Source organism: Rhinoderma darwinii, chromosome 2 (assembly GCF_050947455.1).
Source record: "Rhinoderma darwinii isolate aRhiDar2 chromosome 2, aRhiDar2.hap1, whole genome shotgun sequence".
NCBI lineage: Eukaryota > Metazoa > Chordata > Amphibia > Anura > Rhinodermatidae > Rhinoderma > Rhinoderma darwinii.
The window spans coordinates 193,359,841-193,381,942 of NC_134688.1; positions in this window are offsets into that span (position 1 = coordinate 193,359,841).

The following is a 22,102-nucleotide window of genomic DNA, read 5'->3' on the forward strand; positions in this document are numbered from 1 at the left end:
AATTGAAATTTCCCACAATAATAAGGTTAATGAACACAGAATGAACAAAGATAAGGCCCTGCCATTTCTACAAAATAATTGTACTCCAAATGTCCTGACTATAATTCAGATAAGGGCACCATTAATTTAGTCAAGTGTTTTATATCAAATAGAAACATATAATAACTGGGGGAGACGGCATGATTTTTAACTCTGATCAACTTTGCAATCAGTATCTCTGTGGCCATATTAGCGTGTTCATGGCATTGTTTCTAAAGGAATGTAAAAGAAGTAAAAATGCAAGTCACAATATGCAATTTAAGTCTCTATCATTTATCTGAAGTGAAATAGAGGGTGCTCGGCTAAGTGGTTACTATCCCGTGGGCAATACTGGATGAAGTGAAGTGCATTCATGAATAAAATATTCTGACTGCATCTGCTCAGTGACTGATTTCCACAGTGCACGTAGGGGTAGAAATACGGTCTTATAGTCAGTCATAATGTTTGTTCACATGAGAATAAAACTTTTAAGTTACTTTCTGAAGTTGCTTTCCTGCACATAAATAACCTCCTATAAAATAAAACATTTGTCATATCTCCATGATAAAATGTAGACAGTCATCAGAACCCTTAGCTTTCCAGAAGAAAAATCATTCTATGAATAAGGAAACCAGTTACACTTTAAATTAATAAATATACCACAATTTTAAAATATGGGGGGAGGGGGTTTCTTGCTCGGAATGTACAGATTTAGCCAAGTTTATCTTGGCTCTGATAACTTGCTGCAGCATGATATCACACAACAAAAGCCATTAAAAAAGTCAAGTTAAAGTTTCTTGATAACTGCATATTTAATGCACTAAAAGTCAAGATAAAGATTTCTACATCTGTCCCACTATTAGCCAGATGGAAGAGCCACTAGAAGACCCAGCTGTTCTGTGCATTACATGGACGGCCCATTAATTTCACCACATGGGCACCATGTAATGCTTAATTTACCCAGCAGCAATGAGGACTTTCTGCATCTTCCCTTGGAAATAACAGTTGATCAGATCATTAGGGGACCAGTCACACAAGGAAAGAGTAACATTTTCTATACTTGCTTCAGTTAAAAAAAAGGAATAACCAACAAACTCTAATGCTTCCCAATCCCAAGAGAAGTAGAATCAATAAATATGTATATGGGAACTTATAAAGGTAAATAAACGCCACTCCATATCACCTCAGTCAGTAGTTATTTTATGAATCTGTGGTAGGCAACGTCCTCGGTACCCAGGTGGAGAAAGATAGATGAATGAGGGAAAATGGCACATTTACAAACAACTAGTGGTAGGACGTAGACTCAGAGCTCCAGTTTTATGATATAGAGCTTCCTTTATACAGCCTAAGGGTATGTTCACACGCAAACTTAAAAACGTCTGAAAATACGGGGCTGTTTTCAAGGGAAAACAGTTGATGAATTTCAGAAGTTTTTTAAGCCACTCGCAATTTTCGCAGCATTTTTAACGCCCGTTTTTGGAGCTGTTTTTCTATAGAGTCTATGAAAACTGGTTCCTAAAACGGCTGAAGAAGTGACATGCACTTCTTTTATGCAGCTGTTTTTGTACGCGGCCGTTTTGAAAAACGGCCGTGTAAAAAAAGACGGTCCGTCGGAGCAGAGCGCCGTTTTCCCATTGAAATCAATGGGCAGATGTTTGGAGGCGTTCTGCTTCTGAAAAACGGCAGAAAATAAGCCATGTGAACATACCCTGAGAGTTAAACCATAAAATTGCAGCCTGCAACCACCACTTGGGGAAGCTTAGGAGCTTACTGTATATGGATTTATTATTGCCTTTAAGGATATGAAACCCTCTTCAATAAGTTCCCCCTTGTGGCAGCTGCTTACGGTACATCCAGAATTTTATCCTTTAACTCAATGGCTGTTTAAAGGGAATCAGGGAATTTGGTGCTTGGTAACAGAAAAAAAAAACCGTAGCTCTGATCTCTTTAAAAATATAATATTAAACTTAATCCTCACAGATTTTTGGACCTACTGTAAAGTTGGATTTACACTTTAAGCAATGAAAGTAATGTTTTAGGCTAGTTTGGATCCCTTATATACATTAAACTCCAGTTTATAGCCTTTTAATAACGTTCAATTATGAAGATGATAAATATTACGATTACCATGATCATTATCACTATAATTATAATCATCCTCATCATCCTGTATCTATGGAATCTGGACATAGCTTTGCATGCCTGCATTAACTCCTCAAACTCTGGAAACAGCCCAATTTGCCAGAATATGTTTAGCTCAGATGAATAGCTGCTTTAAGCACATCTAATTTATATATTATTAAAAAGGATTGTTTCTAAGGACCCAAGAGGAACATTTCGTTTTCATTATTAATGCCCATGTGCTAGTGTTCATTTGTAGTCACTGAGCTGTTTGCAGATTCTTGGACTAAACCAGCTTGTCATGAATATTCCCCTATTTTAGTTGATCAACTCTTTTTAACTATTCTTTATCCTATGTGAATCAAAAGTAAGCACTTTCTTTGTGTTAAGCCTACCTACTGTAGTTATACGCATTATAGCTATTCTGATGCTAACCAATTTTGTGTAGTGCTAGATAAAATGCAAACAACCCAAAACTTAGATTATGCAGTTTCAGATTTTGGCCAGGGCACGTTTGAGACATTTTTGCAACTGTGGTATTTTACAGATAGATGTACAAGGTTAGCGAATGATAATTTGTAAACTTCCATTCATACATTGCATTTTTGTTCTGCAGCTATGCAGTGGTTTTAGAGCATTTAGCAATTTCAGTATTGCAATATTTAAAAACTTCATGTACACGTTTTACATGTAGCGCTGCAGTTGTTTTCAAGAACAAAAAATAATAAAAAAATAACAAAATAGTTGTTTTCAATAACAAAAAATAATAAAAAAATAACAAAAAATTGGTTTCTTCGATTAAATAATGGTACAGTTCTCAAATACACACCTATTATCTGTGTAAATTAGACCTTTGTTTTAATTTCTACTGAAATATCATGGCATCAAACATACTAAGTTGTGGCCTATAAAAAACATGGAATCTAAAGGCCACAAACCACCTATAATAGAAATTAAAGTGAGAAAGCTAACTTGCCTTTAAAAGGGTTGTCCACTACCGGACAACTGATGACCTATCCACTGAATAGGTCATCAGTATATCATCGGTGCGGGTCGACACCCGGACCCCGCACAGATCAGCCGCACCATGGCTTGCGGGCATCGGATGTTATTGTTCATTATGTGATGTACGGCGCCTGAAGCAGTTGGCTCCATACATAGCATAGCGGCTCTGCTGCAGAACTGCTTCTCTGCTCTAATTCACTTGAATTCCATGGCCAGAGCAAACTGCTTCCCGCATGTACGACCGGTGGAAGACGGCAGCCGGAGTGGTTTAACGGTGCGGGGTCCGGGTGTCGAACTCCCACAGATCGTGTACTGATGACCTATCTCGTGGATAGTTCATCAGTTGTCCAGTAGTGGACAACCCCTTTAAGGTGGGTAATATATTAAAAACACAATCCAATTTATGTAAGCACTATACGGCATTGTCTCACAACTGTATGGTACTTCAACTGCATGGGCAAAGTTTAACAACTTTTTATCTGGATACTGATCAGTACACAGTAACTACAGTACACTATTTATCACTTAGGCATTATTTATCTTGCCTCTCAATGTACTACTTTCCTGGGTAGCGCAAGGAACTGTTTGGCAACATTTCTGTGGTCACAGTACATCCAGGTATTTAGAAAATCAAAATGCACTTTGGACATTGTATTTATTTGGGCATTGTTTGGCACTATCTTAGCATGATATAAAATCAAGTGGGCATTGTATGCATTATTTATCTGAACAGTGCTTGCACAATTTACCTGGGCATTGTATGTCCTTTTACTCTTAGTGCTGGTGGCACAATTTATCTACATAGCTCATTTGCGGCCCTACTTGGAAACGTAACTATTCAAAGTATACATTCAACAATGGTTAACCTATATTAATATGTTAGGAAACACCATAAGTGGTGCCTCCAGAATATAATATTATGAACACAATTGCTCCATTTACAAGGATAGTCTTCGATTTCACGGATAGAATATAGGCTGTAGTAAATGACAGGCTTACAAGAAAAAGGCAGATGTTACAAACTTATTATTGGACAACTCACAATAACTACTGTACTAGATATACTAGAGAATAGCTGTTTAAGCAATTTCTTAAAATGTTAGTGTATGATCACTGTATACATTGTCATAATCAAACAATGAGAAGTTATTTAAAAAATATTATATTTCGACATACATTTGAATGTTTTTTTTTCTTATACATTCTAACCTGTTAACTGATCAATAAAAATAATTTGTACAATTTAAATACTGTATATATAAAGCTCAAAAAAATGTTAAATAAAATATGGTTTCTCCTTTTTTCCCAAGAGGCTTGTAAGCCCCAATATTTAAAGCCATACTGGTCAAGTATACTGAGAAGAAGCTAAAATTAAAGTATACAAAACGGTAGACTAAAGAAACTATAAAAATGAGGAACAATAAACATAGTTAAAATAAGTGAAGACTAGATAGGTATTAGGTGTTTCGCGGCTGCACCTGACAAGTAAGACAGGAGAATTGCAAAGAATTCACAAACCTCTTGCTTAATTTAATAGGAAAAAAAAATCCACAAAATTCAATTATTTAGAAGTTTTCACACAAAGAGAAAATTACATAATTATTTCCTCAAACATTGACTTGTCCAACAGAATTTTTTGCATTAATATTTAATTTTAAATTTGCTGTGGTGGACTCCTCCTTTTCAACTTTACAATCAAATAATTTTAAATACTTATAAATTAAGTCAATATTATCCCAAAGTGTACACATAGAAAAGTACTGTATGTAGATCCCATCTAGCCTCACCCCTAACTACCCTGGTCACACCTGTCAATCCATACCCCTCATAACCTTAAAGCAAAGATTCAGCTTTGTGATTTTTTTTTTTTTAAATATATGAACTGTCCGCACCAAGTGACACGAAATACATCCTTTTAAAAAAAAAAAAACTCTGCATTGTGCCATTCCTATGTTATTCTTCCTGTAAATCTATAAATAAATTAACAACTAGGTGTTAACATTCCCCTTGTCAATAGGGGCCCTCTCAACATAGTCTAATACTCTAAGCACTGATTGGATCGTGTAAGAATGTGTTGGGCCAAGCTGCATTGGAATGATAACAATCAGTTTTCAATTTATTCATAAATCTTATAACAGAGGAGTGGCTCGACACAAAGAAAGATGCTCTAGAATTTTATTTTATTTTTTTAATATTTACTGAAACAGAGAGTCCTTTTTAATGGATGGTGGGAACATGATTTATTCTCTAAAGATGCTGCAGTGCTACCCAACTAAGAAGTGTAAAATGTACTTGTAGCGTCTGTGGTCGCTGACCACAAACTCCTTCCATCTGGTCGACGCCCTTCTCTCCAGAGATGTCTGCACATGCAGCCATCCTGTTCCACAGTGACCACCAGGGTGCGCTCGCGAGCTCAGTCCAGCCTTGGAGCCAGTGAGCACACAGATGTGAGATTGTACTGATTGCCCCCAGAGCATCCTGGACTATAAGAAGGGCTCTGCCCCTTCCTGGCTTGCCTGAGCCTTGTTGTCGTTATCCTAGTATGTCTATGCAAATGGTCTCTTAAGTGTTTTCCAGTTCCCAGTGTTTCCCATTCCTGCTACCTGTAACCTGTATCCCGTGCTATCCTGGTCAAGTGCCGTGTTGAGCTGAAGGCGTACTTTACTGTGTTTCACGCCTTTCCTGCTACACCATGCCTGGCGCCTGCCTGCTGCCTAGTCCCAGCCGAGCCTGTCTTGCTATTGTCTGAGCTACCACAGGTACACTATAAGAACTATAGACTGTGACCTGTGTCCTGTTGGCCAGCTGCCATACCATCAAGGCGGTATGGGCCATCGGGTCCACATACCCAATTTGACAGTACTGTACAAATCTGTAACTTTATTTATTTTTTATTTTTTTAAACTTGCATATTATAGAATTTCTCAATAAGGAGTAAGGAATATTTACCAGCCCGTATTACATTGATATTTCATCCTTTGATTTCCTAGAGAGTTATTTTACTTGTGCTATTAGTTTTATTTACTGGATTCTTTATGTGTTCATATTTGTACTGTGTACTATGGTCAGTATTAGGGCTTGTCCACACATAACGGAATTGCTGCATATTTTCTGTCCGGAATTTCAGAAAATACGCAGCGGAATAAAGTAGCAGCAAAGTGGGTGTGATTTAACAAATGTCATCGACACGCTGTGGAAAAATTCAGTCCAGAGATTCACCTGCGGTGCATCATTTTAGTACCGCAGCATGTCAATTACTGCTGCGGAAAGTGGACTGATTTCCTGCGTTTTTCTGATGTACTGCGTAATTTTCTGTGGAAACGCTGTGGAATTTCTTACATGGGTGGAAATTACATCACAGGAGTTAGAAATATCACCATCACACAGTCCTTGAAAAAACACGCTCCAAAAAAACGCATAAAAACACTATTTTCCACAGTAAAAAAAGCATGAAATGGTTCGTATTTTCCGCAGCGGATTGTCTGCTAGTTGATGCGTAAATGCTGTGGAAATTTTCTGCAGAAAATCCCTTATGTGTCGACAAATACTTATTCACTTAAATAATTGTTTCCATTAATTTTATTTATTTAAAATGTGTAATTCTGGTATCCCAGACAGTAATTTTTAAACATTATTTCCTTCATATTTTATTGCGTGTGTAAGGTCTTAATATATTTTACTTTGTCTTTAATCCCTATTTACTAGTATAACTTCTGTTGGTTAAGAAAGTTTCAATGTTGTCTGTTGTCCTTTTTTTGTCTTTGGGTGGTTATATAATCTGGTCTATCACCATCTGCTCTTTATCATCTGCTATGAAACTATAGCCATACTCATAAAACTTCTGTAAATTGTGTTTCTACTTCCTGTTTTCTTGGTGTCACCTTTTCTTGCCCTAGTACATGACAGTGTTTCGAATACTTTAAGAATAGTAAGAATATTCAGTTTAAAAGTAATGGGACAGCTAAAGGTAAAAGTTCAGGTTGCTTTACTGATTACTGGTTCTACTATAGAAAGGGGTCTGAGTCTCCACGCAATCATATTTTATCCCCTCATCTTATGTGTCGCTTAGATTTGTTTTTGAGGTGCAACAGAGGGCTCTGAATGAGGACAGCATGACTTCCAGCCTGATATGGTTTGTTGGGGAGCCCATATTAAGGAAGGGGTTAAATGGGGTTTTCCAGTGCCCACCAAAAGTTTCGGAACATACAAATGAACCCCCACTTGACCCCCCATGCTATTTAAGATTTTGCTGCACCCTAGGGGGTGGGGCTGATTTTTTTGGGCGTTAAGTGGTAGATTTTATTACCCCATTAAATCCCACCAAATTTCAACCCTCTACCTCGAGCCGTTCAAATGTTTTGAGGGTGTCCTGGAACTTTTGGTGGGCACAGTGAATATATATTTCATGCTTATAAAAGGTCCTATAGCAGGACGGAAACGTTGCAGCTGTTGACTGAATAAATCACATACTTTTTGGAACCATCAGAGTGCTGTGGGATTTCTTTCGTTTATGTTTTATAATCCACGGATCTGTATTACCTGCTTGCACCTATTACCGTGTTGGAATCTGTCGCAGAGTGCTGCTTATCTCTACCTATATATATATATATATATATATATATATATATATATATATATATATATATATATATATATATATATATGTATATGTTTTTTTTTTAGTTTGCCCACCTATTCATATTACAATATAAAAAATTGTGAGGAGATAAAAAGTACCTTGGTGAGAAAGCTTGTATTGTTCTAGTGTCATGGGCCAGAAAAACCGGACACCCACAAACTATATTTTCCATTGTCTTACTTAAAAAGTAAAACATTTTGACAGACTTGCAGAATAGAAAACCAATCCATCATAGTGTGTTCATGTGTGAGGTCAATGGTACTAGTGTGTGTCTGCGGGAATAATGTTAATGGTAAAAAAATAAATTGCATCTGGATGTTTATACTTGTTAGTGCACATGTATGTGACAGAGCAAGCTCTCTGGCCGGGGACTCATGTCTTGGGATAGCCCTTGACGTCACTGTCCATATATGGATAGTGAGGTCAGTGGCTCCTCCAGGAGGAGAATACCTCGCCAAAGGGATTCCGTCATCTTAAAGCCCCTAACATCACTGTCTATATATGTACAGTGACGTCAGGGCCTCCTCCTGGAGTGGAAACCCCGGCTAGAGCGTTGCTGAAGCTTTAACCGGGGATTACACGCCTGGAGGAGCCCCAGTTGTCACTGTCCATATATGGATAGTGACGTCAGGTGCTCCCTACAGGAGCGGAATCCCCAACCAGAGCGTTTCCCATGCTCTGCCCAGGAATTCCGCTCCTAGAGGGAGCCCTTGACATAACTGTCCATATATGGACAGTGGCGTCATGGGCGCCTCCTGGAGTGGAATCCCGGCCAGAGCGTTGCCTACATTCTGGTCAGGGATTCCGCTTCTGGAGAAGCTCCTGGTGTCACTATCCATTTAAGGACAGTGACGTCAGGGGCTACTCCTGGAGCAGGATCCCCGGCCAGAGCATTGCCGATGCTCTGGCTGGGGATTCCTAGAGGGAGCCCCTGACGTCACTGTCCATATTTGGACAGTGACGTCAGGGGCTTCTCCTGGAGCGGAATCCCCAGCCACAGTGTGGCTAATGCTCTGGCTTGGAACTGGCACTTTATGTGTGGGCACTATGGCAGTTTATATTTGGGCACTGTGGCACTTTGCGGGCACTTGGCACTATCTGTAGTGGGCATTGTGGCACTATGTGGGCACTATCTACAATGGGCACTGTGGCAGTATCTACAGGGGCATTGTGGGATTATGGGGCATTATACTGTATGGGGCAGCTAAGGGGGCATTATACTGTATGGGGGCAGCTAAGGGGGCATTATATTTTATGGAGGCATCTGTGTGGGCATTATACTGTATGGGGACTTCTGTGTGTGCATTAAACTGTATGGGCAGCTATGGGGGCATTATACAGTGTGGCGGCAGCTATTTGGCATTATACTGTGTAGGAGGCATTATGGGGAATTATACTATGTGTGGGCAGTTATAGTGGCATTATACTGTCTGGGGGATTTATAGGGGCATTATACTGTGGGGAGGCACTCTGGGAGCATGCTACTGTGTGGGCTGAACTGGGTGTGTATAGGCAGGGATTAAGCGTGGTTAGAGGTGTGGCTTAAATGGGGAAAACAGTTGGCGTGCTACGCGCGCAGCATCAGTTGTCCCTCTTTGCAATACTTGAGAGATGGGAGGTATGGATATAGTAGTGTCATCTGCTGTTTTTCATGCATTAGGCCAGGGCTACACCTAGACTTTTTGTAGTAGTGCATAATTGAATTTTACTATTGAGCTACAGCTGAAGTCCAAAGAGAGTACATTGAGTTGCATGCAATCTTGGACTGCATCTGTCACACTGTCACAGTTTGTGGGTATGTGGACCCATTAGGCCACACCGCCGTAGCGGGGAGGCAGCTGGCCAAACAACAGGGAACCCCAGCAATACAAAGTCCCGCACAAGGGCACCTGGATAGTCCAGACAGTGGCCGCAGCTCTGGCACTGATGGAGGTGGGAGCAGCATGTAACGCCAGACGTGGCAGATGAAAGCAGGTGCCGCAGGTTGCGCCAGACGTGGTGAATCACACTGGATGTGGCAGATGGCACAGGACGTGGCGGATGACACAGGACGTGGCAAACAACAGCAGGTGCAGTAGACACGACTCCAACTAGTAGGCACAGGAACAAGAACACAGCACGGTATACAGGAACAGGTAACAGGGCACGGGTAACAACTGGAACGGGAAACACTAAGGGACCATTTGCAAGACAGACTTGGGATATACTAACAACGCTCAGGCAAGGATCAAAAGGGCTGGGGCCTTCTTATAGTCCGGGAAATCATGTGAGTTGATGATGATGATTGTCTTCATGTGCACGCGCTAGCCCTTTAAGTGCGTGCACGTGTACGCGCACCCTACGGGACACAGTGGACCGGAGCGTAAGTGAGCGCTGGCGTCTCCTAGGAAGGAGATGTGGAACAGCGCTCACAGATCCATGGCTGCGGGCATCAGGAGGTGAGTAGACTATGTGTAGCCCTGGCCTTACACAGACAGTCTTTGACTTGAATAGACACCGCGTGATACATCATTGAACACAATTATCCACTATTAGGAGCCATTAGTGGCTGGTATGTAGGACGGGTCTCCTCCTCCCCTCCAGGTAATCAATATGTTTTTTTGTAGCTCACACTTTGCAATATAAGTGTTTATGCATGGAATATGATTATATAAGAAGGACCATGCCAGATTAACAGACAGTAGCCCTGAGGAAGCCACGGTCTAGCAACGATAAGCGAGTGGCTGGTATCCCTGCTACTCCATCTACACACCGCAGTGTTACATTTCTTTCATTAATTTTCTGCCCTGTCTCTGTCACTTTGTGCACTTAGTATTATTTGCACCACATTATTTGTGTAATTTCGTATTTAGACAAGATATGCTCTTTTGCACTCTTTTATCATGTCTAAAAGTATATTTTTCATTTCCTGTCTATCCTGTTATGTTATCAACTCTGAAAGTGTGTTTTCCTCTGCATTTATTGTTGTGTCATTTTTCGGATATTTTATGCACAAGCACTTGATACGCAGTAGCCCTCTATTGTTTGTGGCATGACTCCTTGAACTTTGGTACCTGTTTGGTGCTTTTTAATTGTTTTTAATTCATTTTTGTTTACATCACACATTGGTGTCTTATTTATATGATTAGGGTAAGAAAAAAAGTGAAAGATGATTTTATGGGAGCTGAACATACTATGCAATACTCTTTGAACTCGCCAGGTACTCAATGAAGCAAATTTACTGTTGTTACTGCGTTCGAACTCTGGCCTCAGATGCGCCTTTTTCTTTCTGTTGGGCAAATCAATTTAAACTAATTTATTATTGATTTGCGCCAAAAAGAACAGATGTTTGCACCACACTGCGCACTATTGAAAGTGTCAAGAAAAGGGGGGTGGCTTTGGATAAAGAAAGCGTAGCTTAAAAAACAATGACTTGCGCAAACATTTTGGCATAAAAAACTGGTGTAAACTAAGCCAACCAAAAGGTGATACAAGGAGGAGAAAAGTGTTAAGAGAAAAGAAAGCATGTTTAGCAAGATGTCACTTTGATAAATTTGGCGCATCTTTTAATTGCCCAGTCTAAGTTTACACGGTCTAAATGTTAGACAGCATTAGTTAATCTGCCACGATGTCTTTAAATGTTTATGATAAATGCCTCTCTTTTCTAAATTGCTATAAGGTCTGTTTGTTCTATTTATTATAGCACTGCACAACTTCCCTCCACATCATAAATCAAATACTAATTATAGCAGCAACATTGACGTACAAATTCCCTTATAAACCTATACTGTTACTATCTCCGTATATTCCTCTGCCAGTTCACATTTTCTTAACTTAATCTCAAAAGATTGTAACAAAATATTCTACAAGCAATACAACTATGATTTGAAGATACAGTCCAGTATGTTCACACTGAGTTTTTTTGAATGCATAAAATTCTGCCACAAAATTCAGTCTGGAATTTTAAGGCAGATTTTTGTTCCATTGAGCACCGCGGGCAAAAACACTTTCTCTGCCTGCCATTGATGTCAATGGGAGGTCAGAGATGTTAACGCCCGAAGATAGGGCATGTCGCTTTTTTTTCTCGCGAGCCGGGTTTACTGCTCGCGGGAGAAAAAACCTCCACCTCCCATTGAAATCACTGGGAGGTTTTTTCGGAAGTTTTTTGGCGCGTTGACCCGCGTAAAAAAAAAATGCGTAAAAAAGTGTGAACAGGGCCTTATAGAGGTAACTCTTTTATGCATTTTATGAACGCTTCCAACTGTTACTTTACAGTTGGAAACCTTCCTTTTACAGCATAGAAAACATCATCCTAATCCTTATACTACAAAGAGATTATGTATTGCAGAAGAGCAGTGGCTATTGTTTTCCTTGGAAAGTCTTCTTTCAGAGGATATTGATTTGTAAAATAATTGTAATTATATGATGTTTATGAAATGCTTTGCATTGGATTACTTGAATTAATGAGGATTACAAATACCACTGTAGCATGTACCAATGTAAATGAAGTGATACAAATTCAGCACTTTATTAGAATATACATAAAGCTACTTATTATGTTTAGCGAAAAACATGAATAATATTTAACATTAATAAGCCTGCCTCTCATAAATTCAGCTTACCTATAATATTAATTTGATGTCTTGTAAAACAACTGCTCTTGGCAGACAGAACTGGCCCAGAAGCTCCTGGCATGCAGTAAGTTCATCCTGCAGCAGAATGCTGGCACATTAATATTCCACATCTTTTGCTGCCAAACTGAAAGTGTGGTTATATATGTATGTCATTCAACTAGTTTTAGGCCCATGATGTCCAGCAGACTGCTACAATGGATTTAGTTTGACAAAGCATTTAGGATGTTTTCTATTCAGGTGCATGTCCCAGGAAAAACTTAAAGGGGTTATCCGGGGAGCAAATAAAAAAACAAAACTAAAACAGATATGTCTAAAGATATTTATATAAAGATCCAACTACTTTCCCTCCAGTAAATCACAACATTTCAGCCATACTTACCCATCCCCGATGTAATGCTGCAGCCGCAGTCACACTTCCGGATAATAGGATGGACTTGTCATTTTAGCACGCTCAGTAAAATACAGATGCCATCATGCACTTTGTTTCTTCATCTGATGTGTATCCCCGCCTACCCTAAGCACTTTTCACTAGCGCACATGTACGCTCTGCATTCCCGGTGCTCTGTGACACACATCACTCCCCTTACACTGGTATAGTAAAACTTTTTTCATTGGTAGATCAGTGAGTAGCATGTGCTATTGAATATAGCTAGTGACATTCTATAATTCTGTAAAATGCAGTCCAAGACGCCGCTGATGAAGAAGAGAAGTGATCTCCCCTTCAGCGGTTTCGACATGTCATCAGAAGTAAGCCAGCCACCTAGCGGTCACATGGGATGATGATCTGAAGGGGAGACCACTCACGGTCACATGAGCATGTGTCGGCACATCATGACTGCAAAAAGAACTAGAGGACTTCCGGGAACCCAGCAGCGTATCGCCAAACTGAGAAACGTTGCAGTAAAGCAAAAAATATGTGCATTAGTAAGTGTGCCCATAATCAACATTTATTTCATTTTGAGAAAATGTTTGCTCCCTGGGTAACCCATTGTATTCGCTGAGATTTACAAAGTTAAATAATGTGCATGAAATTGCTTTGTATGCTTGTAACTTACTAGAATATTCCTTTATGTATTATGAGGTATACCTGTGGCTATGTGGCCAATGCAAGTAGTACAATTGGACTGAAATAATTACAGCAAAAAATATTGTATATATACACAATTAATTCAATGCCATACAACTATCATTCAGAGCAGATCATTTCTCAGAACATGGAATAATCTTGGTGCCTGGGGTAAGCTGTATTTCAAAAGTGTCACTGACCAGTAATAGAGTAAAGAAAGGATTTTTAACAAATTGACAGAAGAGGACAAATTAAAAATGCATTTTTTACAGGGGTTTGAAATGCGCTTTGAAGTAACAGTGTGAATTATGGGACTCGTTAAATGTTTTGAAAATGTTGGTTTTATTACTGTATTAGCAGCTCTTTATATTTTATCAGAGAACACACACAGCAGGAAATCCCGGATGTCATCTGTGTAGTGGGACAAGTTAAAATTGGCTTTATCGAGAAGTTTCTGCACATTTTGCAATAATAGTAGAATAACAAGCGGAAGACTTTAAACAGTTGTCAAGGTCCTTTTTACTCGGCTAGATTTCCTGTCCGAGTGCTGATCTATGATAATAACATGTAAATCAGCGGTAGTTTTCTCCATTTGCATGGAGCAATGATCGGGAGTATGGGGACGAATGATCGTTGATCGGATCGTTCGTCCACATACAGTTTGCATGTTGTTGATAGCACATCCCTTCCTTACACGGGGAGATGTGTTGCCAACAAACAACCTTTTTTTTTGCAGCATAAAAGATCTGTGTCACCCATACAGGCAACAGCACCTCCTGTCTGATGTAACTACATGAGGCGTTCGATGAGCCTCTTATGAAGTATGGTTTATTTGCTTATATTCTCTTTATGAAATTGCATTATGAATTATCAAGCAGGATGCCGAATTACTAAGATATGTATTATTTGAAAGTGATTATAATGTTTCAATGATTTAGTTTCGTGCAACAGCCATCTTGTCTGGAGTTCCCATCTTGGTTCTTTTGTAGTGAATAGGAAAGTCATTGTTCCTTTAATACAAGTAATGTTGATTTCGTATGTTTTATCTTTGACCTTGGCTCCCATACGAAGCTTGCAGAGAAGGAACAGCGAGTGAGAAGGGAGGGTGGCAAGTATGCGTGAAGGAAGGTCTCCCCCATCTCCACGGGAAAATTCTGCCCAAGAGAGATAAGGCCACCTGCAAACCTAATGTGTGAAGAATTATAATGATGTATCTGGGATGTATTTTATTGTATGCTTTTTACTGAATAACATATATCTCTGATTGGTTAACCTCAAGCCTACACCCCTTCTGAATGATAGTATTATAGTTTGAGTTTGGAAATAAACCTTCAGAGGAGTATTTTGAGCATATCAGCAGCGTCTGTGTGTTTTCTTCTCCTCTCTCGATATCTATCGGTGAAATATCCTGATTAGGATGCTAAATAATGGGGCCTGGCATGAGAGTATGTTTGGAATAAATTTCAGTCTAATATGTTTTGAGCCATTGATTTCCACGACACTCTCTACAGGGGGGACACAAACTGCTATGAAGATGAGGATTATGATAATGATGACTAGACAGATTTCTGTGACACAATGAAGACAATCACAGATCAGCCTCCCTGACTCTATACATTTAATGTCTTAGCTTATTTAGAAGAAGATTAAGAGAAGGATAATCATACTGCCCTCCCAAGCCGCTAGTTAGTACAGTCCTCCCAAACAGGTAGTTAGTACTGTCCTCCCAAGCAGGTAGTTAGTACTGGCCTCCCAAGCAGGTAGTTAGTACTGGCCTCCTAAGCAGGTAGTTAGTACTGGCCTCCCAAGCAGGTAGTTAGTACTGGCATCCCAAACAGGTAGTTAGTACTGGCAACCCAAACAGGTAGTTAGTACTAGCCTCCCAATCAGTAGTTAGTACTGGCCTCCCAAGTAGGTAGTTAGTACTGCCTCTACCTGCTCATGAGTTACTGTACTGAGGTACCATGGCGTTGGAATTATAGCATAGAGAAAGCAGGCTGAAATCTAAAAATCAAGATGATGTCTAATCAGAAGCAGACAGGACGCCGGACTGCAGGCAAGTGAGAAAAAATACATAAAAGTAGTCCTTAAAGGTGGGGGGGGGAGGTGGGATGTAAAGTTTTGTATCATCTGGAGGTTTCCTTTAGGTAAAATCCAGCTACACCTCTAGACCTTTTTTGTTTGGATAATGAATTTATATCAAACTACATTGAACAAGCTAGTGTGATATTGTTTCGGCAAACACATAAAAGATGCACATTTTATTGGCCCCATCTATTATCTGTTAATTTATCAAAATAATTAAATACATAAAAACAATGAAAATAATGAGGAAAAGGCTACAGTGTTAAATGCAAAGTGTAAAACAGGTCACACAAACTTAAAATATTTTTTAAAGCAATTTTAGCAATATACATCTTTTAAGTTTTATTTCTGCATCAAAATCTGCCGCGTGTGACTTCACCCTTTCTGTCCAGAAAGATCATCATGGTAACACTAAAGTTTGCCCATGAGCAACTGGCCAACACCATAACTTCTAGAAATTATGGAGGGAATTTATTACCACTGTTTTTTCATAGGCCAGTCTTAGGGTATGTGCACACGATAACTGCAATTACGTCTGAAAATACAGAGCTGTTTTCAAGGGAAAACAGCCCCTGATTTTCAGACGTTTTTTGAGCAACTCGGGTTTTTCGCTGCGTTTTTGCGGCGTTTTTTACGTCCATTTTTGGAGCTGTTTTCATTGGAGTCTATGAGAAAACGGCTCCAAAAAGATCCAAAGAAGTGTCCTGCACTTCTTTGACGAGGCAGTCATTTTACGCGTCGTCGTTTGACAGCTGTCAAACGAGGATGCGTAAATTACAGGTCGTCGGCACAGTACGTCGGCAAACCCATTCAAAAGAATGGGCAGATGTTTGCCGACGTATTGGAGCCGTATTTTCAGACGTAAAACGAGGCATAATACGCCTCGTTTACGCCTTAAAATAGGTCGTGTGAACCCAGCCTTAATAGTAAACAGGCTAGATGGAGTAAGATGCGACAAATGTATTAAGAGGCGCACAACTCTTTATAAATTTGTTGCATCTTTGGCTATTTGTGCGCCACTGGCATATATTTCCACTATATAATTACAGACGTTTCTGGCATAAATTGTAGTAAATGTGTTGGTGAACCCAATGACAATGCCTCCTTCCAAAAATTGGCATTGAAAAGTTCATACTTTTCCCCCTATGTGCTCTGGACTAACTGGCCGTCGTACCAGAAGATATGTTTGGAAAAAAGCAAAAATAGTTACTCACCACAAGAGCATGATATTACTTAAAAAATTGGTGGTGGAAATGTTATGGTTTGGGGCAGCTTTGTTGCATCAGGGTCTAGGCAGCTCACCTTTACAGAGTGCACTATGAATTCTTCATTGTACCACATGGCGCTTAAAGGGGTTGTCCACGCACGGACAACGGATGACCTATATACAGGATAGGTCATCAGTATATGATCGTGGGGGTCCGACATCCAGACCGCTCACCGCTGAGTTGCTCCGGCTACCTCCGGACGCCTGATGTTATGCAGGGTATGCAGTATTCTGAGCCAGAAGCAGATGGCTCCGACTACTGTATATTGGCCGTGCTGCAAAACAGCAAATCCCATCCCATCCAAATCCCATCCAAATCCCATCAAGATGTTCTGGAGGGATTAAACACGGGCTGTGCGTGCAAGAAACCCCTCAAACATCGCACAGCTGAAGAAATTCTCCATGTAAGGATGACATTGACTTGTTCCCAGAGATTAGAAGACAGTTATTAGAAATGCCTATTGGAGGTTGTTTCTGTGGGACAATACCAGGTACTAGAGCACAGAAGGACATGGTACTGTACATCTATTGTTAGTTGAATAAATTATTGTAAAGTGAATTTCTTAGTATATTGCGTCATACTGTTTCAATAGAGATCAAGCATTGATAAGTCTATGTGTGTTAAAAATAAATTAAAAATAACATGACCCCAAGAGCTGGTATAATGATAGGACTCCCGTATATTGCTCAACTCAATGTATACCTGTCATTACAACAACTCTAAAACTTTAGATGCTGCATGTTAAAGAAAATCTCAAGTTGCTATCAATCTCTGGCCTGATGCTATACCTAAAGTGCACAAGGAACCTACATATATTACATCTCATTTTTGGATTCTTGAAAAGCGTTGCGCCGCTGTGTTATCCGTTACCTCACTGACACTAATTAAATCAATCTGCCGCAATGTCTGCAAGGCACAAGTTTCTTCTTGTCAATGTCAATCATTCCAAACCCACTGCTGCTGCTGCTGTTATGATACAATTTTACTTTCCAGCTAAGAGATGTGAATAAGAACATTTTAATTGTCTCTCCAATTCCTTTCTGAAAACAGAACTTCAGCAATATTCATAGAAATATACTACTTCTCTTTTTATTGGATTCAAATCTATCACAGATGTTATCCAATGTAGGAGTAAGCTAAAGTCACATCATGTATTCATAGAAAAGTATACAGACAAATTCCTAATTTACTTTTATTAGTCCCCCCATTCTCCATTTCTGTCCCCCAAGGGTGTACTATGGCCCACTATTTCCCTTTCTAAAGGGAGTACTTAGACTAATACCTTTCCAAACAATCCTATACTTGGCTTCCCAACTCATCTAACTTTACTCCCATTCTTCTAATGCCACCCAACTCTGTCAATTCCTCCAATGGCAAGTGATCACACATGTTCAGACGTAGCGGAATTCGCAGTGGAAATTCACAGCAGCCGTTTTTTTCCATTGGTTTCTATACCTTTTTAGGTAACTTTGTTCAGACGCTGCAGAAAATAAGGTGTTTTCAGACGTAATTTGAGGCGTAAAAAAACTGCTCCATTACGCATACAAACATCTGCCCATTGCTTTCAATGGGTTTTACGGTGTTCTGTTCCCACGAGGTGTAATTTTACGCGTCGCTGTCAAAATACGGCGCGTAAAAAGACGCCTGCGAAAAAGAAATGCATATCACTTCTTGGGACATTTTTGGAACCGTTTTTCATTGACTCCATTGAAAAACAGCTCCAATAACGTCCGTAAAATACGCCACGAAAAACACGAGTAGTTACAAAAACTACTCCGTATTTTCAGATGTTTTTGGTCACTGCATGTGAACATACCCTAACACTGCAGAATTTAGGCTGCTGTGCAGAATTTTCACACCGCAGCATGCACAGTCTATTGCGGAGAAGCAGCGGATTTTCACTGCAGATTTAAGCCTTTGCAATGCAAAGGCTAAAATCTGTGCCAAGTCCGCTGTGATATCCGCCACGTCTGAATTAACTGTCAAATATGCAAATGTTGCTGCAGATTCGTTGCGTAATGGCCACGAATTTGCAGTGGAGAAATTCTGCCACGTGTGAACGTGGCCTTATTTTCCGCAATGTCTAAACATGGCCTTAGACCTTATTCACACAAACGTATTTCAGGTCCGTCTGATGTCCGTTTAAATAACTGACAGCACACTGACCAATGCAATTCAATGGGGCTATTTACACATCTGTGTTTTTTCACGGAGCATGTGTCAGATGCAGGAAGCTCACCGTATGTCCTATTCTGTTTTTTTTTAATCAAACTCTTCAATTGAAGTCTATGGGGGCGTGAAAAACATGGACAGAATACGGACGACATCCACGTGCTGTCCGTTTTTCCCGCATTAATTGCTAAATAAATACACAGAAAAAAAGTGCTTGCAGAGGAGAATCACAGATAAGAAAAACGAATGACCACACTGAAGCAACATGGACTGTCATATGCAGGAAAACGGCACGATTTTGCGAATGCAAATTGGACATCCTTGTGTGAATAAGGCCTAAGAATTAAATTTCACCCCCTAACCCCTTTTGCCCTGCGCCGTATAGGAGTTTGTATATTGTGTGTGTTCATATATTGGAAGTTTGGCTGCACACAATCATGAGCAGGTGTTAGCCTTAACATATAGCTGACACCCTGCGGCAACAGCCGGGATCAGAGCTAGCTATTATCCAGGATGTTTAACCCATTAAATGCTGCAGTCAAATGAGACTGCAGGCTCTAAGAAGTCTGACAGAGGGAACTCCCTCTGTCAGACCTTCGGCGTCCCCGCAAAATTATAGCAGGGTGCTGCTGGGCTGCCATGACAGCAGGGGCATAGCAGAGGCATCACATCTGCCAGAGGGGTAAGCCTATTAGGCTCTTGCAGTTTTTTATTCATATCACCTCTCAAAAAAACTGAAGAAAAAGTGATCAAAGGGTAGTATGTACAATTGAAAAATACAGGTCATTTCCCAAAAAACAAGCCCACATGCGGCTCCGTCAAAAGTAAAAATAAAAATGATACGAGTCTTTGAATGCGAAAACACAATTTTTTTCAAAGTGCTTTTATTGTGCAAAAGTAATAAAACATAAAAACTATATAAATTTGGTATCGCCGCAAACATACTGACCCTCAGAATAGTCATTTATACCATATGGTAAATGCCGCAAAAACAAAACACAATTAACCAAGGCAAAATTGCTGTTTATTTCCACACCCCCCCCTCAAAAATATCATTTTTTATTAAAGTCATTAATACACTATATGTACCCCAAAACGGCCATTACAAAATGAAACATATTCTGCCAAAAATAATACCTCATATGGCTATGTGGACGAGAAAAGTTAAGACTTTCAAAAGGCGGGGATGAAAAATTTTAAAAATCACTTCTTCCTTAAAGAGGCTCTGTTACCACATTATAAGTGCCTACATGACCTGATTGGCGTTGATTTGTTCAGCGTCATACACTCCTCTGTACAACGCATACTTGGTCAAAAGTTAAAAAATGCCCAGTTGGGCATTAAGAAACTAATTAACATAAATCTAAAACGGCTCATAACTTGCTAAAAAATGATCGTTTTTTCAAAATGAAAAACACTGTTGTTATCTACATTACAGCGCCGATCATATTATGTAGGAGATAGGGCACTTATAATCTGGTTACAGAGCCTCTTTAAAAGCCAAAACTGTCTGCATCCTTAAGAAGTTAAGGACCGCCAGCCAAAAACCAGAACCAATGTATATTTACAGTGGGTGCTGAAGCTGGCTGCCTGAGTTATCGGGCAGCCAAAAGTCTGGATCCTCGCAGTCACAGAATGCTGGGGACCCTGTGAAGACAGAAGCTTTTTTCACCACTTCTGTCTTATCTGCTCTTACACACACAGCGCTGAATGAGCACTATGTATGGAATAGATTTATTGGTCCGTTAATCATATGACTGATCACGCGATGTTGGTAGCAAAAGTCTATTGCTGGGCCTAACTAGACCTAGCGCAGCCCTAGAAGTGACATTTGTCATTGAAACAGGGCACATTTCCCTTGTGACTATGGCTACTTTGTAACCACAGTTATAGTGGCCATCGATGTAGATGTATGAGGGCTTGTTTTTTGGCGGTATAAGTTGTATTTTTAATTGCACCATTTTGGGGTACATATAATTTGTTGATTCATTTTTAATTGTTTTTTGAAGGGGAATTGAAAAAAGACACAAATTCCGCCATTGTTTTTTAAATGTACGCTATTCACCGTGGGCAAAAATAATATTCAAACTTTATTCTTTGAGTCAATACAATTACAGGGATACCAAATATGTATAGGGTTTGTTTTTTTTTTACTACTATTCTCAAAAAAAACTTTTAGAGCCATAACTTTTTTATTTTTCCGTTGATGTAGCTGTATGTTAGCTTGTTTTTTTGCGGGGCGAGATGTCATCTTTACTACTACCATTTTGGGGTATATGGGACTTATTAAAAAATGAATACAAGCCATATAATACACAGAAATATTGTTATTCGTCATATACACACCAGAAAACTTAGGTACGTTAGGACACAGATGGATTTAACCATCTGTGTCTGGTGTCCATGGCAAGTTGAGTGCCCAAGATGACTTCACCATCTCTGTCCAGTACCCGTGCCAAGTCAAGTGTCCGAGATGACTTCACCACCTGTGTCCGGTGCCCTAGCCAAGTCCAATGTCCGAGACAACTGCACTACTCCTGTCCGGTGTCCTAACCAAGTACAGTGTCCGAGACGACTGCACTACTCTTGTCTGGTATCCTAGTCAAGTCCAGTGTCCGAAACGTCTGCACTACTCCAGTCCGGTGTCCTAGCCAAGTTCCATTATCTGGCACAAGCCTGCTTCCTCTGATTGTCTGGCACAAGCCTAACTCTGACTACCCAGGTACTTTCACTTCACTGACTGCCATAGACTTTGCTGATCAGCAGATACTCCGTTATGGCGGAGTGGCCCAGTGGGTCCTGCCAGTCGTTGCAAATAAACTACACACAGAAAAGAGGGGAATCCTGCTCTCCTATCTTTATCATATATAAATATATATTTATATACTGTAAATATATACTGTGTATGTGTGCGTATATATATATATAACAGCATGAAGGAGATTTTACAGCAGTAAAAAGAAGTGTTGCTGAGAATCCAGCACTGGGCTGATCTATAACTCTTACCAGCAGTTTGTGTCCCCTCTTTCTTTCTGCTCCCTTCTTCTATTCCCCCTACACTCTCCATAGACTTATATGGGAACGGTGTATGTGTCTCTCACTCTACTCCCTCCTC